Raw genomic sequence first — 25,886 nt, forward strand, 5'->3', positions numbered from 1 at the left:
CAAATTGTCCTCTGTTCTTCACATAAGCACTTTGGCATGTATGTGCTAGCATCCCTCCCTCCAAATTCATAAACTAATAAAAACTAGTAAATAACACTCTCAGGGATGTCTGTAGCTCCGGCATCTGGTCTGGTTCCTCTCCAGTGACTAGGAGCTCCATTCTTTGTCTTTCTCTGAAGTGCAGTCCAGTTGCTTAAATGCTTCTTTTAGAATATATTTTACGTACATAACTGTGTTGACTGTGTGTATGTGTATGTATATGTATTATGTGAATGCCTGGTGGTCACAGAGGTCAGAGAGTGTAGGGGCCCATTGGGCTGGCATTAGGGGATGGTTGTGAGCCACCATGTAAGTGCTGGGAACCGAACCTAAGGACCCCTGCAAGATTAACAGAGGTTCTTAACCACTGACACATGCCTACAGCCCCTTAAATCATCCTTAACATTTCAAGCTATGTGCACTTTTGTTTTCTTATTATGCTGGCCATGAACTCTAGGGCTTGCCCCCTGCTAAGCTGGTGCTCTGCCACTGAACTACACCCCAGTCCTTTTGTATGGAATGGTAAACTGAGAACAACTATATTTCCAGAATAAGGTGTGTTAGCATTCATCTTTTTTCACTATTGACTCCTAGTATCTAATATTGTCCTGACATGGAATAGACTCTGTGTAAACATTCACAAAATAAACAAATTAATTAAAAGTTATGATATTGTACACTTTTTTTTTTTTTGCTTCTGGGTCATTCATTAGGAAAAATGTTGACAATGTGGATTATTATTGTATTCAAGGAAAGCATGGTTTAATGTTTTTATTGTATACACTGCTATATACATATACTATATACTACTTTAAACATTACACACACACATATAACATATATACATATATATTTATAGTGCCAGTGGTTCATAATGCACATAGTAATCTTTGCTATAAAGTTTCATCAAAGGTCTCAATCTATTTCCCTCAGCTTTGAGAACACTCACGCCATCATCCAGCCTTGGCCATGTCATGCATGTTCTCTAGTGACTGCTAATGCACTGAACAGAGTAGTTTGTAAATTTGCTCGATTGCCAATTCAAAATATTATGGGGACATAAAACCTTCACTTAGCTTTTACTTAGTGATTCAGGAATTTCAAAGGTAGGTTAATTAGTAGGAGAAAAGCATATTTCTCCCTCATGAGACATGACTTCATTGCTTAGCTGAGATTGCATCTCATATGCTCAGTTTCTCTTCTACCAAAACCCACATTTACAAAATCTAGAGAGAGGAAAATACAGTCCTCCTCGTGTTCCTTGTTACAATTTTGACCATGAAAGGTTTAATGCTTTCATGGGCAATTTGCATTTATGTGACTAGAATTTATACACACAATAAACTGAGATCACTATTCTTATCTGCACTAATGGGTTGATATTTTCCTAAAGAAAAGCTCTCCTGTGTATTAATTAGTGTTGGTTTTCACTGATATAGACAAGAATGTCTCCAGGGCCTGATGTGTCCTTCATTATACAACTAGAGTCTGGAAAATCCATTTCTGAGTAAGTAGACACTGGATGCATCTTCCCTTGGGGTTTAGAAAAATTTAACTGGGGCTACTGCCCCAGAGTGTGTGTGCACACGTGTCTATGTCTGTGTGTGTGTGTATGTGTGTGTGTGTGTGTGTGTGTGTGTATGATAGAGAGAGAGAGAAAGAAAGAGAGAGAGATATCAGAAAATAAGTTATGAAGAGATGCTCAGTGTGTATTTACTAAATGTTATGGTTCAAATATGGTTTGTCTCTGTGGAAACTCATATTGGGGCTTCATCCCTTAACCTCATAGTACCATGGTGTTGGAGCTCCTAAGGGAGAAGATTAACTCATTCCCTCTGATGTGATAGGTACTTTTATCATAAGCATCTCATGGGACTGGTCCCTAGGAGAATGAATCATGCAGCACGTTGCCTCTACAGTTTCCCCCTATTCTCTCACCACACTGTCTTTACTCTTCCCACTGTGGAATGCCCTTGACCCTACTGTGAAGTTGGTTGAGTCCCTCACCAGATATGACTACCTGATCTTGAGATTTCATCTTCTAAAGCTGTAAAGCAAAACTTGCTCCTTCATTATCCAACCTCTAGTGTTCACTGTCTGCTATATTTTATTTACTATTTCTACTATATTTCTATTTACCAACAGAAAAGCAATGAACCAAGACATTAAATGATACAGATGAACTGATGTGTATGAAGAGTGTATCCTTTCTGAGAGCTGGTAAGGGACCATGTAGCTCACAGACCATGACATTTCTCAAGCTGCCTAGACTCTAAGAAAGGAATGAGTGAGATACGTCTCCTTCCCCACTGCTCTGCACTGCACCAGAGCAGAGAGCTCTGAGCTGTCCTGGCCAGCTCTCACTCAGCTGTCAAGACCTGAGTTTAGTATTCAGCCTCATGTCTCTTCTTCAGAGTTGGGTCATTAATCACGGGCTGGGCTGAAATCGGAATCCTTTCAAGTAGTTGTCGGCAGGTTGTTTGTCCAAGGCTACTGTGTTAATTAGGTCAATACCACTCACAGGGCAGCCTCAGGATCCCATTGGCTGAACGCGGGAAGATTGTTACAACCTCTGTTAGAGCACACAACATTCTTTGGTTATTTTCTTCAAAAAGTAAATCTCAGTAGTCTTTCTCAAAGTCTGTAATTGTATATTTTGTGTTACCCATTAAGTAAGGGAAAATGTGATTAGGGATAATATTTTTAATGGAACATATTTTAAGAGAATAGGTATTATTCTTTGACAATTTCATACAACAATGAATCTTGATCTTCCGAACCTCAGTTCCCTCTTAGTCCTCAGGAGTCCCTAGGCCTTTCTCATGCTCCTCCTAGGCACTCGTAACGTGCCCCCTTTACCCTCCTAGGCACCCCTAACGTGCCCCCTTTACCCTCCTAGGCACCCCTAACGTGCCCCCTTTACCCTCCTAGGCACCCCTAATGTGCCCCCTTTACCCTCCTAGGCACTCCTGACATGCCCCCTTTACCCTTTTGTTTGTTCCAACTCACTGAGTCCACTGACTGCTGGAATGCTAACTGATCTTCTCAGCTCCATCTTATTCAGGAAATCAAAGCCGTAATGAGTTCATGGGTGCAATAGGCACACCATGTGCAGAAGGCAGCATTCCACAGCATTCCTCCATACCCTCTGGCTCTTGATTTTGTAAGTTTTCTGCCTCTGTTCTGTGATGCTTCCTGAGGGTTTAGAGAGAGTGTTGATATAAATGTCACATTTAACGCCTGAGCAGTCGGTACTCACTCTCAGTACATAGGTCTGTGAGGAGTCTCCGTATTAGCTGCTGACTGCAGACCACTGCAGAGGGAGACTTCTCTGGCCAAGGGTGAAAGCAGCAGTATTTTGTGGAGATAATAATAAATATTTAGCAGGCAGTTTGACAACATGTCCTTTGGAAAGTAACACTAGGATCCTCCATAGGCTCTGTAGCCTCCTTAGCCGCCACGGGCTTTCCACCGAGTTTGCTACCAATCATTATATATTTTTTTAGTTGAACAGAACTCATATCCGATACGAAAGCAGGTGGTTACCCCTCATAACCTTTATGCCGCTATTACATAAGTGGGTGCATATTGCTAAATAGGCTGACATTGTAGACAAAAAGGATGACCTGTAGAAACTCCATAGAAGTGTATGTTCGTACAGAAAACTGCCTACTACGTTCTATTATCGTGAAAACTACTCAGCAGAGAAGAAGTTTTTAGGTCAGTTACATCTTGATCACTCTATGCCCTGCAACTAAAACTTGCTGTTTCTTCAACAATAGACTCGTATCAACCCGTGGAAAATCAAGGTAGTGTCAATAGTCTTTGTTGTTTGACGCGTGCTTCTTGCCTCTTCCTGACAAATAATTTGTAAGGAAGGTATCTGATGACCAGTATTCAGATTTTCATTTGATAATCTATGTCTTATGGGGAAAATTATGGTGCATCCATGCAGTATATCTGTATACAACTGATTATAGAAATCTAAATCTTTCAGGTGACTTTTACCTATCTTCTATTGGTCACAATAAAAACGTTGCCCTAACCAAACAGCAAGAGAGGCGGAAATAGGCGTCCAAGAAGAGGGAATGACATTCTTTTAGCATTCATTATTCTCTGCCATAGATATTTTTATGTCAAGTGTGTACCATAAAATAAATATGGAAAATCCAAGGAACAAAAGAGCACAATTTAGACAGCTGTTATTTCTCTACACATTTATAATTTTGTCAATAAGCCCTAATATTCAAAATAATGTAATTATCTGAAAGTATTGTGATTCCACTGCACTAGGAGTTACAAAATCCAGTACTGTTTAGTATTACTCAAAAGTGATAAGTCTTATAAAAATTTGAAACTTTGTAGAGAAACATATTGAACTTTATGGAAAGACTGGAAAATTCTTACATAAACTACTAAGGTATATTCTGTTATGTGTCATAAATATGTGAAACATGTTTGCTACCTTATAATTAATTTTTGGATTTGATGTCATACAAAATAGGACAGAGCTTAAGAGACTCCAGAGTGATCTTACCCAATGGGCATCTATATCAAAGCTCCCCTTCCTAAGGTAGGGCAGAAAGACTGTAAGCACCAAAGTAGGTTAGTGACTACAGCAAAACAGTGTGTGTTGGATACAACAGAACAATCGTACACATGATCTGACATTGACTCCAGCTAAATGTACAAGACCAGTACAAGGCTGAGCTGACAAAATTAAAAAATGGACAGGGAAAGCAATCATGAATTTCCACACCTATCCAAGGAGCTATTTGGCCATTGATGGTTCCTGGGAAAGAGAGAGTGGGTTGACTTTCTTCAGTGATGTGCACACTGAAGGGTTACTCATGCTCCTGTATATAGCTCTACATAACTTTAAGTGGACTCTGTGGACTAATACTAATACCAATACTAATACTAGCAATTATACAGATGAAATTGGAAGAAAATAATGCAGATGGAGATAGGGATTGTATGGAAGGAAATGGGGGTAGTACTGATCAAAATATCTACACATCAATGCAATTTTCAAATCAATAACATAAATATAAAACAAAACATTAATAAATACCAGGAGCCAATTTCAATGAATAAGAAATTCACAACCATGGAGATACAAATAAGCAATGGGTTTATGAAAGAGTATTTAACTTTCCTCTTAGTGAGAAAATGCAAATCAAGGAACAACTGCCACAAATGTTGGTGAGGATGAAAGCAGTGGTTCCCTGATGGCCTATAAGGATCTGATAAATCACAGTGGAGATCAACTTCCCAATATATATATATATGTGACACTGAAAATTCATAGTACATGGTCTACTATTTACCTCTACAAAGGTATTTAAGAAAGGTTTGAATATGATGATGTTAAAATAGGCATTCATTTCAATATATATAAATGTAAACATATTGAAATTTTCAGCCACATACAGAAAATGGAAAGACAGTACAATATTATTTAGGGAAATTTTAAAGCATTAAAATTCTATAAATAGTTCATAGAGTTATAGCAATGCATTCTGACTTATTTTAAAATACTAAGTTGATACGTATTGAACAAAATTACTATAGTTATTGTTTATAGGGTACTGAAGAAAAGGGCTTTAAGGACCTTCAGTTATTTAAAAAACTAGTAACTCAGTAAACCATATATGATAATAAAATCTCTGTAATAAAATGCCTACAGACTAAAGAATATGTTATATGTTTGTATTCATGTGTTTATAAAGAGGAGAACTAAACCATAAGAGACCCCATGTTCCCAAGAGGGAAAATCTCAGGCAGCCAAGCTCCTAGCAGATATTGAAATTTATTTAGAATGTACAGAAATAAACCACACTGTAGTTGCAGGAAAATGTCTTGAAAAAAATCAATTTTTTTCAAAACAGAGGAGTCTGAAAAAAAAAAGAAAAAGGCTTTCTAATATGTCTGAATTTAGTAAGTTATGGAGGCAACATCAGAAGCCAAGACAGAAAAGAAATATTAGTCAATAAATAGTGGCAAAATGAGGTAACAAATTTTCCAAGATTATATCAACAAAGAGCACTCTATCAATGTGGATTAGTGACAATATTATAGGCAAGAGAAAATGTACAGAAATCAAGACTGATTTTGAGGCCTGGGTAGATTTTTCTGAGATCAATAAAACTTACAAAGAAAAGAAAGACTAGGTGGGATCCTTTAAAGCATAAAGCAGTCTGTGCTTCGAACAAATGACAATTAAGCTTCTAAAATGAAATATTTGTATTGTGTATGATAAACAATTGAATTAAAAAATTAGAATATTATACATGAAAACTGTATCTACATCACTCTCTTTCCAAAAACTCCTCCCATGCCCCATCCCAAATTCATAGTCTTTTTAAATATATGTATTTCATATAAATATAAATATTCAATATAAATACATGTGTGTGTGCATGTGCACAGGTGTACACATGTATGGACTACCTATTGAGCCTATTTAGCATTCTCTCATCTACATGTGTTCAGGATGAACACTTAGGATGTAATCCTATGTAGAAACTCATCACTGGAGGAAATAATTCTTTCTTTCTCAACAACCATTAACCACCTAGAGCTCTTTGGTACTGATAAATCAATAAGAAACATAGAGTTTACAAAGTATAATAGTGGACTAAAGAAATGAACTATTTTAAAAGATAGTGGGAATCAAATCTACACCCTCTGAAAGAGCAACAAGTGATAATAGTGAATAATAGTGAAGGTAGACACCTATGTTAGGGTCCATTAATTGCTGAAGAATGATAGCCCAAATTCAAATATATGCAAAGGCAAAGAACATTTATTCCTGCATGAAGGGGCTCCATCCCATAAGGATGGAAGGATCTGGACTGAATTCACAGATTCAGTTTTAAAGCCGAAAGGAGGAAGATTAGAGAGAGGTAAGCGAACTATATCTTAATTGATGAGTTGTGTTTCTGTAAGTCTGGGTGATACTATGATTCAGACGATTCTTGCTTCATGCCAAGAAGGGGTAGCTGTTGACCTCTCGGCTGTAAGTTTAGTTTACTGTCCTTTTACAAACTGGGAAAGGTCCCTATTACATAAGCCTGTGGCTGTTCCAGTAACTGACTTTTCCAGTTCTGGGAATTAGAAATTGAGGCCTGGTTTCATGGTCTCATGGCTAGTTTGCAGCCTGTCATGGAGTCAACCTAATGCAGGCCAATTCACTTCTTTCACATATACCTAATTCATTAAGAAGTATGTGGAATTCTCCAGAGAACCGATAGTTAAGAAGGTATACATCACTGTAGTTATCCTATACAATTTTACCCAATGATTCTAATTCTAGAACTTTTCACTAAAAATAATAATTATATAGGTATATAGGTATATTTTTCCTTGAAAAGATGTACAGGCAAATATTATACAGATTGCACAGGTTGTCTTTATATGCTTAGGGATATATGTGTGTGTGTATTTGTGCATTGAATATATGTATATTCAATGATTAAAGAAAGAAGAGGCCAAAAATTTGAAAGAGAGAAAAAGGAAGGGAATACAGGAGAATTTTGAGGGAGGAAAGGGAAATGATGTAATCATGTCATGCTCTTGATAATAAAAAATAATTTAAAAAACTCACTACACTTTGAAGTATTGAATATTTAAACTATGTCTTCTCTGACCACAACAGAATGAGAACAATTCAAACCAATGATTTAATCTAGAAGGCTCTCAACAATTTAGAAATTAGAAAACATTCCTCTAAATCAGTTGTTCTCAACCTGTGGGGGGCTGACCCCTTTGGACATCAGATATCGTGCATATCAGATATTTACATTACAATTCCTGAAAGTAGCAAATTTGCTGTTATGAATAGTGATAATGAAATAATTTCATGATTGGGGTCAACACATCGTAAGTGCCAGGAGCCTTCCCAGAATCACAAGTACTGAGAAGGGACACAGAGGTTGGATGAAGGCCAAGACTGATGATCTTTGGTCTTGTAACTCTCTCTTACATTCTGGGGGCCAGAAGCTCTGGAAACTTAACTTTTTCTTACTGTTCTGTGCTGATAAGCGCTGGTTTCTTTCTCTGTAGCTCTTCTACTATTTGTGCTTTAATAAGTTTCCCTCTAGCCCAAGGACCTCTCTCTGGCCACATAAGAGGCTTTGAACTTATTAACTATTCACAAACCAGAAAGAAAAGAAAGAAAAACAGATTAAAATATTTTAGATGGGCAATATGCATAGACACGTACACATTCATATACATACACAGTATAGTCAGGCCCAACAACCTGTCTTGCCGGCTCCACAACTGTTCTTGCATACTTACATATATACACATATACCTACATATGTATGGGTAGACAGACAGACATATACATATAGAAATTTGGACGGATGGGGCAGAGACCTCCCCCAGCCACACACATACATTTGGTGGGTAAATGAAGCAGAGCCCCAGATGACACCACCGTATTCCTCCTCTCTGGCTTTTTTTTATACCCTCTTAGACAAAAGTTCTTTATAAAATTACCTCATAGATAAAATATCACATAAAAGAAGAGTTACAGAAGGATATTGATATTAAGTTCAAAGCAGTGTTTCATTCTATAAGCTCATTATAAGTTCAAAAAAAGTTTCACATGGCCTTGCTTTATCATAGTGCACACCTATGGTTTCATCCTTGGATCTGACCTAGAATGAATGCTTTTCCTTGATCACAAATTTGTCCCAAGCCTATTTCTCTTTTTAGTGTAGTTGTGAGAGCTCATTATGATCCTTATTATGTCCCTTTACTTAATATTTTGTGAGGAGTGGTCACATTCTATTTTTCATTCTAACTTTATTATATCTTTCTGGCAAAACAACTAAAAGCATCTCTTAAAACTTTCTTCCTAAAATTATTTGAAACAAATCAGAAATTCTATGAAATCATTAATTCTTCTAAATAGCATTAATTCATGAAAGTTCTTCTGTATGTTGAACTGCAGGAAATCTGCCCAATAGAGTGCACTAATGCCCAGCCATCATTAGACTATGTAATAATGATAGAACAAGGCCTATCAGCTGCAAGAAGCAATCCTGAGATGAAGTCTCCTGGGACCAGGCCTCTCAGAGCTCACCCCTCATCTGCCATGCAAAAAGATGGGCCACTTCCAGGAACATCACCTGCTAGCCTTAGCCTCTCCTAAATGATTCCTGACACATGAGAATCTGCATTAAAGGCTGCAGTATTAGGAAGGTCGAGAACCACTGCCAAGTATACAAATAAGAAACACAGAGAGTAGAATGCTTGTTCATTAAATCGAATGTTAATGGATTACATGGGATGCATAGTACTTCCCAATAGAGAAGAATTTATGACCTTAACTATCAGTGTTATAAATGAAAAGGTGCTATGGACCGGGTTCATTGCAGGGACCTCTTGTTCCGTGGGATGAGAGTTCTGGTCAAGTGGGCAACAATTTGGCAAATGACAGACAGAGTCGACACAAGGGTGTGCTGAATCTGAATGTATTTCTTAAAAATGGCATGAGGTTTTTATAGTCATTACAAGAAAGAAATGAAAAATCTGGCAGTTCAGCATTAACTGAACATCTGAGGCCACCTGAAACCCACTGGGTCTAAAGCAGCAGCCATCTCCTCTGGACTGGTTCTGTACTCCCAGGGCCAAGCACTCTGGGCCCGAGGAGGGTTGGGGGAGGGCTGCGGACTGCATGAGGCTCGAAGCTTGAATCTGAATGAATGAATCTGTCCAAGTCTAAGTCTAACCCAGTGCACAAAGTGAAAACGAGGCTTATATGGTATACAGAAAACAGGGTGAATAACAAAAGTCACATAGGCAGGTGACAGTCACATCAAGGTCGGTAGGATCAAGTATCTAAGTGTGAAGCCAGTGGAAGAGCAGTGGTGTCCTCCCCACTGAGGCTATTTTGGTATTCCCATACTAATTCTCTGGGTCTGCTGGAGGCAAGCACCAGGAAGTTCCAATCTAGCAGTTCCTGCTAATGCCCTTAAGTGAGGGAAGCCCTTCGATTACTCTCTGGTATGTAAAACAATTCTGTCTTCTGTGGGACTGCCCTGAGGATTCTAACTATGTGCGTGACCTCTGTTGCTAACTCTGAGGACATCCTATCTGATAAGGTAGATTTCTTGTGAGAAATTCCAAGCTAAGGACAGCTAGGTCATAAATTAGGATATATTGGAACATTGTGCTGGCCAGGGAACAATGCCCTTTTTTAGCCATTTACGAATCATTTCTTGGAGTACCTTAATGCCTGAATAAGAAGGCATGTTGATGATTGGAAAGACTAATCTGGAACACGTCTGAGCTAGGAGATGCCAATGACTGACTGAATACCCAGGAGGCACAAACTCCCTTTGAAATCATAATGTCTCTTGTCCTTAATCAGGCTTTTACCCCGATATTGCAGATGTAACTGGAGTAGATGAGTGGGCATGGCAAAAAGGGAGTTAACATTAATTATGTAAACTTTTAACATGAAGAACAAGAAAAGACTTACCTACTGAAAATCAGTAAAAGAAACCAAGTAAAGCACAGAAGAAAACAAAAACAAGACAGCAGAAGATAGACAAGGTAGACATAGCAAGTGAGAGGAGACAAATGAGACCTCTAGCAACAACAGTGTAGAAAAGAAAGAACCAAAATCTCACAAATGACAATATCAGAGACATAAATAAAAATATCATTAAAACCTGGCAGGCATGTAAAGATATTAGTGGGGATTATGAACAATTACATGCCAACGTTTAAGCAATGGCTCAAATAAAATAGAAACAAACCTAAAACACACAATTTGAAACATACCAAGTGTGTGGATATTTATTAAAGAAACTGAGCCTTTACTAAAATCTTGCTAGAAAACTCTCAAGATGATTGAGTGGATCGGGCACTAAATCCACCAACTTGAGTTCAGTTTCTGGGAGCACATGGTAGAACAGGATCACAGGACTTTCTTGGACCCTCTGGAAGTTTAAATAATGGCACTGAGGCTGCTAAGGAAGCTGAAAGCTTAGGTTTTTGCTGGAACAGTCTCCAGCTATCCCATCCAACTTAACCTGACCATTCTAGCCTATAAGAGGCAACATGGCTAGCTCTATATCTCTCTACTTCACTAAAGTTCATGTCTGTTCCTTCCACATCTCTCTTCAATCTCTTGCTTTCTTCCTCTGTATCAGTCTCTCACTCAGAAGTTCTGCCCTTCTTCCTTCCTTCATTCTGATTTGGCCATCAGAGCAATCAGTAGTGAGACTACCTCTGATACAATTCTAGATTGCTTTTAGGAAGGTGAAGAAAGATGTATAGTTTCAAAATAGAAAAGCCAGCGTTAGGGCCACAAAGATGACAATACCAACATTCTTCCAGCTTTTACTCTCTGCCAGCACAGAATTAACAATTAAAAAGACAAAGACATATTTTCGTGTAGTGTGAAGAAAAGTTGTCTCTGTCTCTCTGTTTCTGTCTCTGTCTCTCTCTTTTTCTCTCTTTCTCCCTCTATTTACCCGCCTTCTTTACACACACACACACACACACACACACACACACACACACACACACACACACATATCTATCCTTGAGCTAGAGATGTGATTGTTTTAGTGGTTTCTTGGCCACTGAAGAGAAAGAATGGCAGTGTTGAGTCAGATATGGAAGAGACACTCAGAGAGTAGTAACAGCAAATGGCAGAGACCCAGGGTCAACTGGCAGTCTCCCTGTTGGGGCTTTCATGTGGGATACCTTTGGGTAATGTGCTTGAACTGCCACATCTTGAAAGTGACAACAGAAGGCAAGCTGATTGTGGTGAAGATCTTATAACAAGAATTTGACCACAACATGATTGCTTGACTGCCTCTTTACATCATAGCATCTGCTTCACTTTGTGAGTGCCATCTGAGCCCCTTGGAGTTTCCGTGTGCCCAGATAGCTGAGCATTAGCTTCCTAAAACACAGCAGAAACTGATCCCTTTGAATACTGATGAGAGCTCAGTGCTTCAGGGATAAAAAACACGCAGTGCATCTTCAATGCAAGCACTGAGTGGTCTCATTACACAGAAGTGATGTGCCCAAAGGCGGAAGTCAATACAAGCCTCACATCTCTATTTTTCCTCTAAAGGCAAACCTACAAACATGTCAAGGAAGGACCCCAGACATCTCAGTGTGAGGGAGTATCACTTTTCGAAAGAACAGTGTTCAGGCTGCCAAGGAAACTTCCCCGGCAGTGAGTGAGTTGGTGCCCACTCTCTTGCTTTCTGTCAAGGGAAGTAAACTCCAGACTTCCTCAAGTGCCTTAATAGAGAACAGTGGCTGCATCTCAATCCAGTCTGCACTATACTACCATGTTCTTCTTCGCTGGAATTCTAGACAAGAAAAAGAGAGACAAATGGTTCCAGTTTGGGGAGAATCAGTTATTTTTCTTTTGTCTTAAGAATTTGCCAAGTGACAATGACTACAGAAACTAAGATAGGTGAAAAATGAAGGTCTTGTCTACAGGTATCAAAGAGTACCACATCATAGCAGATTCAAACCTAAATATTACAGATGTCATTGCCAGGTAATTTGATTTGTCAAGGCACATTTGAGTCTTCTGTTCTAATTTAAATAGTCATAATCCATTGTGCTGCATATGCACACCCATAAAGACCTCAGTGTTACAACTCTCTCCAACCTATGCATTTCTCAAGATAGAGAAATCATGTATGTAGGCTGCCTCTGTACTATCAAATATCCAGAAATTACAGAAAGTCACTGCTTTGTTAGGCCCAATATGTTTTAGAGGAATATGTGTGTAAGGAGATTTGTCTCCTAAGAGCACAAGCTTAATTATCTTGTAATTTTTTCTGAGAACACCTTCACATCTCCATTATCTACTAAATCTATCTCTGCTCCTTGATCACACATCTGAGAGCCACATTTTGCAAAAGCTTTCTAACCTCTGTCTGAAAAGCCTGTGATCCAACCAAGGCAGCCTACCTAACTAACCATGCACACATCCCCTTGCTGCTCAGATCCTAACAGCCCCTTTCCCCATGTAAGCTTCACCCTGCTTATGTCTCTCAAAGGTGTGGGTTTTTTTCAATCCCATGAAACATTTTGCTTTTATGCTTTTGATATCTTCTGACTATCTTTCTTTATTTGCATTAATGAAAAATAATTACTTGCCTGCCAGACCTTTTGTGCTATAAAGCTTGACCCTCACTGTAGCAATGTGAAGAGATAGTAAGAACAATAAGAGGTAGGACCTTGTGTAAGTTGGTTTTGAAATTAACCACTCTCAGAACATGGTTACCCCCCTTAATGGTTCATTGTTACAATAAAAAAGAACTCAATTCTGGAAACTTCTCTTGCCTCCTGTTTTACCATGTGATCTTTCCTTGATAAGTTTTCTCACTATGATGCTATCATCTAAGTTATGATGCTACCTGGAGGTACTCAGTGGATCCTCTGAGACACTGGCATCATGCTCCTAGACCATCAAATGTTGGACAAGCAAATTTATTTTCTGTACTAACTACCATACTGTCAGTATTTTATTATATCCACACAGGAAGGACTAAAACAACAAGATGCTTTTAGCTTTTTTCTAATATACTTTGAGCCCCTTTGATACATCCCCTAAATGTCTTTTCCTAGGCATGTATCTTCAGAGGCAATGCTCATTTAATTCCACGCTTTCTGAGATGGGTCTCCAATACACATGCAGATCTGGCTAGAAATAATCATTTGGAGGGGTGAAACATAAAGTGTCTACTTGACTTTAGGTGCTTGGAAGTCTTAATCAAGGGACAAAAGAATGAGTCACTTAGGATGTTAACTAGTCATAGCGTTGGCAGGTCTAGGAACTTCCTGAACTTCTCAAACCGTTTCTAATGTTTGTGCTGTCTAATAATTCTGTTATCCAATTCTCCCTCGAATGTTATAAGACATATTGCAATAATATCCTTCTGTCTTATTTTGTTCCATTGTTTCGTGATAAAGTACTCTAACAAAAGCAATTTAAGGAAGCACATAGTTCAAAGAATAATTGATATCCCATCATGGCAAGGAAGTCAAGGGAGTAGGAATTGAAGTGTCCAGTCACATGACATCCAGCATCAGAAGAGAGCAGTCAGTGTATACCCTGGGCCTCCATTCATTTTCACTCAGCCGCGGACCTAACCCACTAAATGGTGCCAACCATAATTATGATGGATCTTCCCATATTAGTGAACATAATAAAGGCAATCCCTTTCAGACATGCTCTAGGCCCATCTCCATGGTAACTCTAGACTCTACCATGTTGACAACACTAATCATTACACCATCCAAGAAATTTTCTTCCTTGCTTATTGCTAGCTTAGATTGTTTTTATTTGCCCCATAACACCAATAACAATCACTATTTCATTGACCCGAATGTGTTTGAAAACTGTTGACCCAAGAATGAGTGTGTTGAAAAAGGATAAGTGAATGGTGCTGGATAATGTCCTCATTTGGACTTGGAGGAAATAAAGGTATTTTGTTTCGTAGATGTGATTGAAGATGCCAATGAATTCAAAGATAGCTTGTGATATATTTGAGTTCATCACTATTTAGCTCCTCCTCTCTCTTCAACCCAGTCCTGCAAGAATGAACTCTGCGGTGCCTTGATAAACAATTCCAGTACTGCTCAGCCTTTCCAAGTCACTGCTCCCCAAGGCTGGCTCTTCCCCTTTCTCCATTGTGGTAGCTTGTTTCCCCATCTGATGCACACTTAGTGCTGAGCTATTTTGTTTGTTTCCACTGGACATCAATACATGTCCCCAGTGGTTTATTAAGCACTTCTAACATCTCAGGGAATGGTCTACATTTGAAATAAGCCCATTACTGAAAGGCCCTGAATACAGAATAATTTATAGATACCACCAAGCAGAGGACTGCTTGCTTTATGAATTATGAGTTTTATCACTTGATGCTTTTGACTTGTGCCAGCTAATTTCTGCTCACAAGTGTAGTTTGCCTCTGACTTAGCATGAACAGTTAGATAAAAATAGGACATCAGCTACTGGAAAATTAACCTTAGAAAAACGAACTTCTGATTTGAAATCAACACACATTTTCAGACACGAGGATGAGAGACAGGGGTGGAGAGTGACCACCCCTTCCTCTGTGAGACAGAACCAGGAAGGCAGACATCTGCTTTTAACTTTCCTGAGATAGTTAGCCAATGCCTTTTTTCCTTGGGCCCTGTTCACACACTGTATGTTTCATGGATATTTAGCTAGAGAAGCTGCTTCTGTCTTCACAAGGCCAAGCATTCCCATACATCCTGATGTGACTGTAAATTACTGTCATTTGGAAAGCAGTTTTTGCCAACTTTAACAATTCGCAAGTTCTTTGACACAGAGCTTGAGATTTTTAGATATATACTTTAAAATTTTAATAAATCAGAAACACATGATTTATTTCCAAGATTATCAGTGGCAGACTAACTTATTACATGAAAGAAAAATAAGGAAATGCCCACCGGGGCAGACTGGATAAGGAAATGGATGACCTACACAATGATCTGATTGATCTATGTTAGCTTCAAAATAAAGTAGCTTTTTACTAGATTATCCTACTTAGGTATGATATATTTCTTTAAACTGAGAATATTGGGATACCATAATATTGCTAAGGCCTTTAAACAGAATGGGAACATGCTTATGGTATAATAATATTTTTAATTAAAAACTGATTTTTAAAACTGACACATAGTTAATCACCTGTGTCTAGAAAGGAATTAAACTCCACTCAATACAAGTTGTGGGGGTATGGATAGGGTGCCACATTAGCCTTCAAGTCCAAATTAAAATGTAGATACTCAAACATTTGAAGGCTAATCTTGAAGGAGGACTCCTTGCTCACTGTTGAGGGGAGTGTCAACTGGTATAGGCACTGTGGAGGTTCCTTAAAAAACTAGAGCTGAATGCATCCCCATGGCGCAGTTATGGCATTTCTAGGCCTATGCCCAGAGAGTCTATGCCCTACTCAGAGCTATGTGCTCACTCATGTTCAGTGCTGTTCTAGCCCCAGTATCCAGGAAATAGAAATAGGCTCAATGTCCATTAACTGATGACTAGACAATAAAGATGTGGTATGATACATACATACACACACACACACACACACACACATGTCATATATGGTGTGTGTGCATGTGTATGTATATGTATATTGTAGATCTCTAAATAAAAATGAAATTATAAAATTTTTGATGAGTGGATGAAATTGACTAATGTTCTACTGAGTGAAATCACCCATACCCCAAAAGACAAACACTGCATGATCTCTGTCTTACATGGATCCCAGTTTTGACTCTTTGCTATTGTATATTTAACTTGAAATAACTGTAGAAATTAAGAAACTAGTAAGGGGTTATCAGGAAGAGAACAAGGAGCTTAAGGGAGCAGGTAGAATAGCAGCATACAGGTAGCCCGTCAGAGGAAAGAGGGATAATGGCAGGGGAGGTGGGAGAGGGGTCTAGAGCAGAGGAGATAGAGTAAGGTGACACCAAGGGTGTTTGGGAAGCTGCATTAAAACGCCCTCCTTATAGGCTTACTTTCAAGTGTCTATCTAAACAAGCACCTTAATTGGAGTTAGCCTGCATGGGTGTGGAGAAGCAAATGCTGCCCCCCTAGAAGCCACAGATTGCATCCGGCATGTTGACGACCAGTATGGGATCCTCCTCTTGGACTTGGTCTGATGAATCTCAGAAATCCCTAAAGCAATATGAGTCATTGCCATGACACGGTTGCTCTTCAGAAATGTCATTGCTGAAGACAGGACACCATTGGTCACAGGATATAGAGAAATCAAGCAGCAACTGACCCCGAGAGCCTCCTCTCAGCTGCCTAGCCTTTAAAGTACCTGAAGGCACTATACAGGCTTCTGGGAGAGAAAAGCAACCTCTCCTCTTACTGACGGACCACTGCTCAATCTCTCTCCTTTCGGTCTTCTGCTGAAATCTGGTATCACACGCTTTGACTCTCAAATCTGAACGCAATCCAATAATTCCTCAGAGAGCTCTTGACTTCCTAGACAACACTGCCTAATATACTGAAGCTGAAATTCCAGGTCAAAAAGCTCGTAGTAATACTCTGAGAAATTAGGGGAAATTATAAGCAAATCTCCAGCCATGTCCACATCAGCCAGCGTGATAAGGATGACCACTCCAACACAGGAGAAATAGCCTGAGGTGAGCAGAGGCTAGATTCTAATTGCGCATTTGCTGTTTCTTTGTTACTGCTAAACCCGACTTGTGAAAAAAATCACTCTTTCCCCTTTTGCATTAGATATCTACTCCATTCATAAAAATAGAAAATAAAAACCAATCTGATTACAGAACTAAATTGAATTTTTATTTCTTGACAACTCTAACTGTAGTTGCTGCCAGGGCATTAGAGTATAGATAATTCTTTTGCTTCTAGCTGACCTACAAGGTATGAGAAAGCCAACCTTCTGTTGGTCTTAAGAGTAATTCCTGAGATCAACTCCTCCTCCTCATCTTCCTCCCTTTCCTTCTCCTCCTCCTCCTTCTTCTCCTCCTCCTCCTCCTCCTTCTCCTCCTCCTCCTTCTTCTCCTCTTCTGCCTCCTCCTCAACCTCCTCATTCTTCTTGTTCTTTCTCCCTTTCACTGATTCTTAAATGATTTAAGAAGTGAACATAGATGTCACAGCTCTGATTTGAGAAAAATAAAGCACCGTATGAAGAGGAAGAACTGGTAAAGGCCTAGGCTGAATTATCTCTTAGAACTCACTGGAAATACTTGAATTGCCAACCATGTTTTCCTGGAAAACAGAGGGAGGGTGCACGACCCCTTCTAAGATGGACATAGAAGAGAAGGACAGAGGAGATAAGGCCAAACCTTTTCACTGGACCTGTCTCAGAGTCTGGGCACTCAGCCAGTTATACATGCGTCTTCTGGAACAGCTGTCTAAACCAGTTGTCTTCATCTGGAAAAAACACTTTTTCTTTAGGAAGTAGGGTCACTAAGGGTATAGTTTGGTTTTCAGTGTAAGGTGGTCTAATATTTCCTAGAAAGTTTACTCTTAAAAATGTGCTTTGTCACCCTCCAAGGACAGTTGTCAAAAACAGTAAGAGGAAGTAATGAGCAAGAGAATGAGTTCAGCACAATAGCACTTTGCTCAAAGATTATTGATTCCTTTTAGGAATGAAGCCAGTATGACGTTAGAGGGGATCTTATCCAACTGGAGTCTATGTGAGTACATGTTTGACTTGGCAACAGAAGCTCCAATCTTCTCTATGAGTTCAAAGTTTCTCCCCATAGTTATATCATGAAGTATAATATTTTCCTATGTACTGGGAAGAGCCAGAGTCTCTTACAAGGTCTTGCATGAGTAGTGCTGACAAAGGGATGTACAAATGACAGCTGAAGAGGACAGGGCCATGGACTCGGGAGATGAGGCAGTACCCTCTGCTGGGACTGTAAGTAACAGTTGAAGATTGAGGGGGCTGAAAATACAGAGAGTTGAAAGTGGTCATATCCCAACGTGAAAAGGACAGTTGGCAGCTGCTGGCACAGAGAAAGGGAAGGGGGAATAAAAACAATGTTTTATTAGGTCAGACAAACAGCCCCTATCAAGGACATGGAAGGAATCTTGGAAGTGGGAGTCTGTCAGGAGGCTCTTGTTCAGACATAGCCTTCTGAAGCCCTTCCCATTGTGGATTCTCTCTTCTTTTCCCTGACTAGTCGCCACTATGACCATTAGTAACATGTAATAGTTACAATATCAACTCACAAGCAGGAGCAACTCTTTTTTCTTTTACTACTATTTTATGTGTAGAGGTATTTTGTCTACATATATGTCTGTGTACCATGTGTGTGTCTAGTGCCTGTAGAAGCCAGATGATGGCATCAAAGCTACTGCAACTGGAGTCACAGTTGTTAATAAGCATTTGTGTGTGCTGGGACTCAAAACCAGGTCTTCTGGAAGAGTAGACAGTGCTTAGAACTACAGAGGTATCTCTCTAGCCTAGAGTAGCCCTGCTTAGAAGGCACAGTCCTTATTTTTGCTATCAGCCTAAGTTTCCCTGATCTTTATACTGGTTTAATTTATAAGGTACATAAGAAGTTCAGCTCACCCATAGCTTCCCAATCCTTTCCTTCCGTTACACTGTACTGAAATTCTGTGACATCATCACTGAGGTTACAGCCAGATCTCAAGAAGAAAGAAGCTCCCTGTGGTTATCCAGCCAATTCTTCACTCAGGAAAAAAAAAAAAAAAACAGTATTAAAGAGTGAGTCTCTGTTTGCTGAACATAATTAAATTTCTAATATAATAATCCAAAGAAAATCTTGAATTTATTCATTAAACTAGTGTGTTTGTTTGAATAGAATGTACTTTTAAAGTATAGTAAAGTCTCATGGTTATTGGTAGCAGCAATAACAAACTCACTGTGGAAATCTAAAACTGATACCCAATAACCCTATTCTAAACACCATATTTAGACTGACTCATTTAGTTATGCCAATGTCCCCGTGTCTTTAAGTTATTATCGATGTGGTGAACATCATGACCAGAAGCCACTTAGGAGGGAAATAGTTTCTTTTTTGTTTTGTGCATATCCTGAATCACAGTCTACTGAGGGACGTCAGGACAGAAAATCAAACTGGACAGGAACCTAGAGGCAGGAGCTCATGCCGAGGCTCCAGACGAGTACTGCACACAGGCTTGCTGCTCAAGGCTTGTTTAGCCGCCTTCTTTTAGAACCCTGGACCACTTACCCATGGGCCTGCCAATCCACAATCAGCAGGGCCCTTTCCTGCCAATTACTTATTAAGAAACTGCCCTATAAGTTTAGCAACAGCCAGTTTTTATAGAGGCATTTTCTGAAATTTCTCAAGTATTGAAGTTCCCTCCTCTCAGTTGACTCAAGTGTGTCAAACTGACATAAAATCAGCCAGGACAATTCATTACATACACATCAATTACAGCAAATATAATAATAATAATAATAAATAATAATAATAATAATAGAGAGTGAACTAACTCACTTCAGGCATCAAGTTGGATCAGGGGTTCTAACTTCAGCTTGTTTGATTCCAATATTCAAGTGTTGCATAGCTCTGCTACATTGTATTTTAATTGTAAGATAGATGTTCCACTTTCCTCTCATGTCAATCAAACTGCTTTTAAAAAATCATGTAGGTAGACAATTCTTGAATGTAGGATCAGGAAGGAGCCTTAGGAAAGGATTCTAATTAGCAGCAATTCTACCAACATTCCCAGGAAAATCACATGTGAGCAGAATCCATTTTGTACAGATGTGTAGCTATTTTGTACAAACTGTCAAGTTGTATAGTACATTATCTATAAAGGGCTCCTTTGCCAATCAAAATGTTATCTCTATAGGTCGGAGTCTCTTAGCTTTACAAGTATTGATATTTGGGGGCTAATTAATTCTTTCCTTTCTTGCAGACTTCCTGTGCCCTAGAGGATGCTCAATGCTATTCTATTATACTCTAGGGATCAAAATCACTCAAGTTGAGAACTACCCTGTCATCTAACTCTCTCCTTTCACCTAAGCCAGTACTGTCAAACTCTCCATTGAGCTACACTAAATGGGAGAAGGTTCCTGAGAAGCAAAATTTTATAGCAAAATAACTATGTGCTAAAAAATGGGGGCTGAAATGAAAAAGTCTGTTTCCAAGGCCAAGATCTACTGCCTAGTGGCTATACAACAGATCACTTCTTAGACCATCAATTATTCTTTAATGTTTTCAATAAGAGCTACTGTAAAGTCTGTCGTAGAGATTTCAAGACTGTGTGCTTGAGAGCCTGGCAGACCTGGGCTGGAATCAGGAACTTTCTCTCTCATAACTTCAGATTAGCTTCTCTGGTCTGTACTCTTGCACATCCTCATTGTGGCAGCCTATACACCGATTCCTCTGCCCTGACCTTTCTCCATCCTAATTCCCTAATTGCCAGCTGATTATGTCTACCTCAGGTCTTGCGGACATTCAGACCCACTCTGGTTGGGTAAAAGACCCTTTAATTCTCTGCATTTTTGAGTAGCCTTGATCTAACTTGTCCTTCCTTACCGATTAATTGCAAGGTTTCCTTTCTTCTACTCCCTATTGCTCCTCTCACCTACGGTTCTATAGAAAGTAACCCTGGGCTCCTAAATCAACAGACTGAAGACAAATTCGTTATGAAGTGTAAGAGCTTGGGAGATTGAGATATGTTAAACAACAGATCTAAAGCCCGGCCTCCAACTTTGTGTCATACATGTCCTTTACCCCCATACGGAGTACCTGCTAAGCTCTCCACAGCAATCATGAAGTTCTGTTTCACCACTCTATCACATCATCACATTTTAATACTTCTTAAGCTTTTAACTGACCATCTTGCTCATCTCAAATGAAAGCGTCCTCTCAACCCAGCTCTCATTCCCCTCTTTTGATCTCTCTGTGGACACGTTGAGTAAATGACCCAAAACCTGTCAGCCAGTGTTCCCAAGTCTCCCCTGTTGTTTACACATTTTCCCACTTCCTTTTTCTACCATGGAATACCATCTATTAAAATACCTTGTGAACCTTTAGTTGTACGGTCATCTTTCCTGCTCCCCTATTACAGTATTTACGAGGCCTCTTGACGGTTTAAAGGGCAAGGTGCCGCCTTCCTTTGGAAGGGTACCACAATACTCTGTCAGATATCTGTCTGCCCTTCACCAGCTTTGAAGAAAGCTGACCACCAACTCCATATATTCAAGTGGTGTGAAAGGCTCAACCATAATGAAATGCCTTTTCTCACAGACCTTCATAGCAATGTGTGCAGCAGCAAGTACCAAGAATTTGACAGTCTTTGGCTGTACGGAAAAATCTGTGGTGTGACACCATTCAACCTTGGCTAATGAAACGTGAGTGGACAGAGGTTGTCTGGAAAAGTTTTTTTTTCCCCCACATCTGAAAGAAGGCCTAAGAGATGATTTCCTAGATGCATGAAGGTCCTTTGCTGCCACCTCTCTATAGCCTGAGGTCTAGAAGTCACATGGATATGAACCGAGCTAATGTGGAGAAGACCTTGATCTCCATTTGAACATTTCCTTACCTCTCCCTTATCTTGGGCTAATAATTTCTTTGAATGTTTGAATGTATATTGGTTTTCCATTCCTCAAGGTCAAATACATCTTGACTAATCCAAGGTCTCTGCGGTTTCCTTAAGTCACTCACATTTCAGAGTGGTTTTTCACTTTGTTTTCTTAGGTTGGTTTTTGTTGTTGTTGTTGTTGTTGTTTTTGTTGTTGTGTGCTTGCTTGTTTTAAGTATCTCACATTGTATGTAGCCCAAGCTAAACTGGAACTCACTGTATTCTTGACCTAAATGTCACAGTGTTCCTACTGACTCATCCTCCTCCCAAGTGGTAGAATCATATACCTGAGCCACTATGTCTGACTAGTCTCATAGTTTTTGGTTGTAGTATTTGTTTCTTGTTACCTACTTTAATGATATATTTCCAGGATTAAAAAACAAAACATATGTGTGCATTTTCCCTTCTAGGGGACCAGAAGTGTGTATTTCACTGGGTCACCAGACCTCAGACACCATTCCCTAGAACCTGAAGGTTCTAGGACAGAACCTGGCTTTTTCCAGCTCCTAGAAGCTGCCAGCTTTCTCTGGCTCTGGCATCTTCCCAGAGTCACGGCAACTTCTTGTTTCTGTTGTCATGTGACCTATTCTTTGCTTAAAATCTCCCCAGCTTTCTCTAAATATAATAATAAGAACACCATGATTACATTTAGGGCCAACACAGATAATTCAGGATAACCATTCCTTCACAAGGCTCATACTTTGCTCACAAATGCACAGCCCTATTGCCATGGAAGGCAATGCTCATGGGGTCCTGTAATTAGAATCTGGATATCTCTGAGTGCTACTGTTTAGCTTGCCATGTTTGCCTGACTTAAGTAAGAGAGTTCATGAAAATCAGGCACTTCAAAAAAGTTTAGAGTATGTGATAAATAGCTCCAATACATTTTTATTCATTCATTTTAATGTGTGTGTGTGCATGTGTGTGTGTGTGTGTATGTGTGTGTGTATACTGCCCGTGTGTACACAGAAGAGAGAGTAGGACATTGGCTGTCTCACGTTATCATTCTTTGATTTACTCTCTCATGATAAGACATCTGCTTGAACATGGAGCTGGAGAAAAGCAAGCCTGGTGATTTTCTCATCTCTCTGCTCCCAGTGCCAGAGTTATAAGCACATATACAGCCATGGTAGTTTTTCCTGTAGGTACTGGAGACTTAAACTCAGGCCCTCAAACATACCCAGCAAGAGCTCTCATCTGCTGAGCTGGGTCCTCAGCTCCTAGAGTCTCCATTTTAAAGTGAAGAGGTAAAGACCCGGTCAGGGTCGTGTCAGAAAGACCTAGAGTTTAAGACATGGATCCTTGCTAGATTGTCTTGATAGCATTTCATTTTAATATGTAATCTGTAATCCTGGTTTTTATTAGTATTTGGCATTATAACAAAATGCCACACTTTTTTTTCCATAGTAAGGTAAAAGGACCTTTCAAAAGAGTACTTTAAGTCAATCCTAACCTCTCTGGAAATCCACTCCAACTTAGTTTCTCGGTTTCTGTGCATCTTTCCTGTTAATTTCCCCAGGAATGTTGCATACATTTCTTAGGTTTTACCAATTCAGTCAATAGCAGCCTGAGGATCCCATTATACAACACACTGAGTTGAGCTAAGCAATCTCATCATCATATATACTTCAGTTTTGTTATTTCAGCTTGAATGTCCACTGGACATAATGACGTTCTCCACAGAGGCAAATCTATTTTCAATGGACAGAACCACTCTGGGTCCTTTAGCTCCCTCAAACACATCATTCTTTCAGACATTGTGATCCCCCACTGCACAGCTTCAGACAAGAAATGTTTAGAATGCCTGCCAAACAGGGCTGTGATTCCCTCCCTAATTACAGCATTAGCCTGTATTTTCTACAGATATAAACCCCGGCATGTCATTTGTGTCATCATTTAGCTTGAGTCAGCATCAGGTATGTGTGACTCAAAATGAATAAGCTGCTTTCCTCAATTATCCTCTGAGTCTGTGAGATGCCTTTCAAGGTTGGTATCATCACCGAGACTCTGGAATTACCAGTTAGTCAGTGTGCAGCCCACTGAATTACTTGAAAACAGATCCATTTGTTTTGTATTTGAAAGCTAGGCAAAAATCCTCTATGAGGAGCAAAACCTTTCTAATTCTTACTAGTCATTGTTGATGGGCCTATACAATAGTTCTTATGGAAAAATTATAGGTAAATTTTCATTCCAAAATTACCTTTTTGTCTTCTGCAGATATAGAGTCAGGAAAATAACAATATATAATTTACTTAAAGGCCTAGCTCGTACTATTATATGGGTAAAAAAAATTCATTATTGCATTTAGCCTTTATAATATTCCCATAAAATGAACACTATTACTCTTGCTTTATTGAAGAGAAAGCTCATTTCTAAGATAAGGAATTTGACCATCGTCATGGTACCAGGTTCCTATGCATATCTAACCATGTAGAATGTAGCACTACACTGTCATCTCACCATTCATATTGCTGTGTATTGTGTAGCTGGGGTATTTTGCTTCCACTGGCTTCCTCTCTAGAGTTGATACCATAGCATGATGAGCCATGAATAGTGCTCAGCTTCCAGGACCCAGATCTGGCTTCTGCATGAGTTAGAGGCCACCTTGCCCCAAGTAAATATGATCTTGCCATATCTTTGAGTCATTTATGAATGTTTTATTGCCCAAAGAAAAACTTAACATCAAATGGAGACATGGGTAAGTTTGAGTATCCTGGGGGATGTGATTCAGTGAGAGACCATTAGATCTGTGCCAATATCCCAGTTATCTAGAAAGGATGAGAAGACCTACCAGTACTTTCCAGAACTGTGGAAATGTAAAACTCATCACATGCACCCTAGTTCCTAATTTGCTAATCATATTTCAATGAATAATATTTTGTGCTCTTTTGCAATAAATCTTTCCCTTTACTGATTGTCCAGTAAACATAGTAAAAGAGTGGACTGATGATCTCACTGTCTGGTTTTAGTGAAACTTTCTGCTGTTAAGAATGCCTCCTAGCAAAAACAGTTATGTTCTGAAAAACTTCTACTTTTGTGGGGGAGTTCTGAGTTTTTGTCTCCAGGCAGATGGGCTCATTAATTTGTTCTAAATAGCTCAGTGGCTAAGTCAGGGCTATTCCACAGTGAATTAGCCTCTCAATTATTTCATTCAGGCTTCATTTGTTCTGAAGCCCATGAAACCCAAACTGAACTTCCCACCTTCCTTTAACCCTATCACATACTAACATGGAGAGAGAAACATTTCCATAATTATATAAAACCGTAAGCCATACACACACACACACACACACACACACACACACACACACACACACACACACACATATTCCTTGGTGTCCTTCCTGCCCTCTGACTCTTTCACTTTTTCTGCGTCCTCTTTCACAGGGTTCTCTGAAACCTGGGGAGGTAGGTATTTGATGGAGACATCTTGTTTAGGGCAGAGATTTCTGAGATCTCTCCTCCACATATTGTCTCACTGTAGGGTTGGGCATTTGTTTCCATCTCCTGCAGGGATCTCTGTTTCTTAAGATAATCAGAAAGTCAATACTTACTCAGTCCTTCTCTTTTCCCTCTTTGACTCAGAAGACCATCAGTGGAAGATAGCAAAAGGCCAAAACCAAAGACTTTGGTTCTATTCTTAGGTCTCTGGTAACTATGAGACCCTGTATAAACAGTAGCTTTCTTAGCTGTAAAGTGAAGATGTCAGATTTGGTGAGACAGAACATTCCAGAATTCCCAT

General features: G+C 39.4%; 1 long non-coding RNA gene across 1 annotated transcript; it reads right to left on the bottom strand.

The window, feature by feature from the left end:
* Positions 1-2,976: 2,976 nt before the first annotated feature.
* LOC116104014 lies at positions 2,977-25,859 on the bottom strand. The gene is made up of 4 exons (XR_004123665.1): positions 25,699-25,859; positions 20,050-20,238; positions 19,137-19,253; positions 2,977-3,234 (listed from the first exon to the last, which is right to left on the bottom strand). It is a non-coding gene; the product is annotated as an uncharacterized LOC116104014 (long non-coding RNA).
* Between the last annotated feature and the right edge of the window lie 27 nt (positions 25,860-25,886).

Source organism: Mastomys coucha, unplaced genomic scaffold (genome assembly GCF_008632895.1).
Source record: "Mastomys coucha isolate ucsf_1 unplaced genomic scaffold, UCSF_Mcou_1 pScaffold21, whole genome shotgun sequence".
Classification (NCBI taxonomy): Eukaryota; Metazoa; Chordata; class Mammalia; order Rodentia; family Muridae; genus Mastomys; species Mastomys coucha.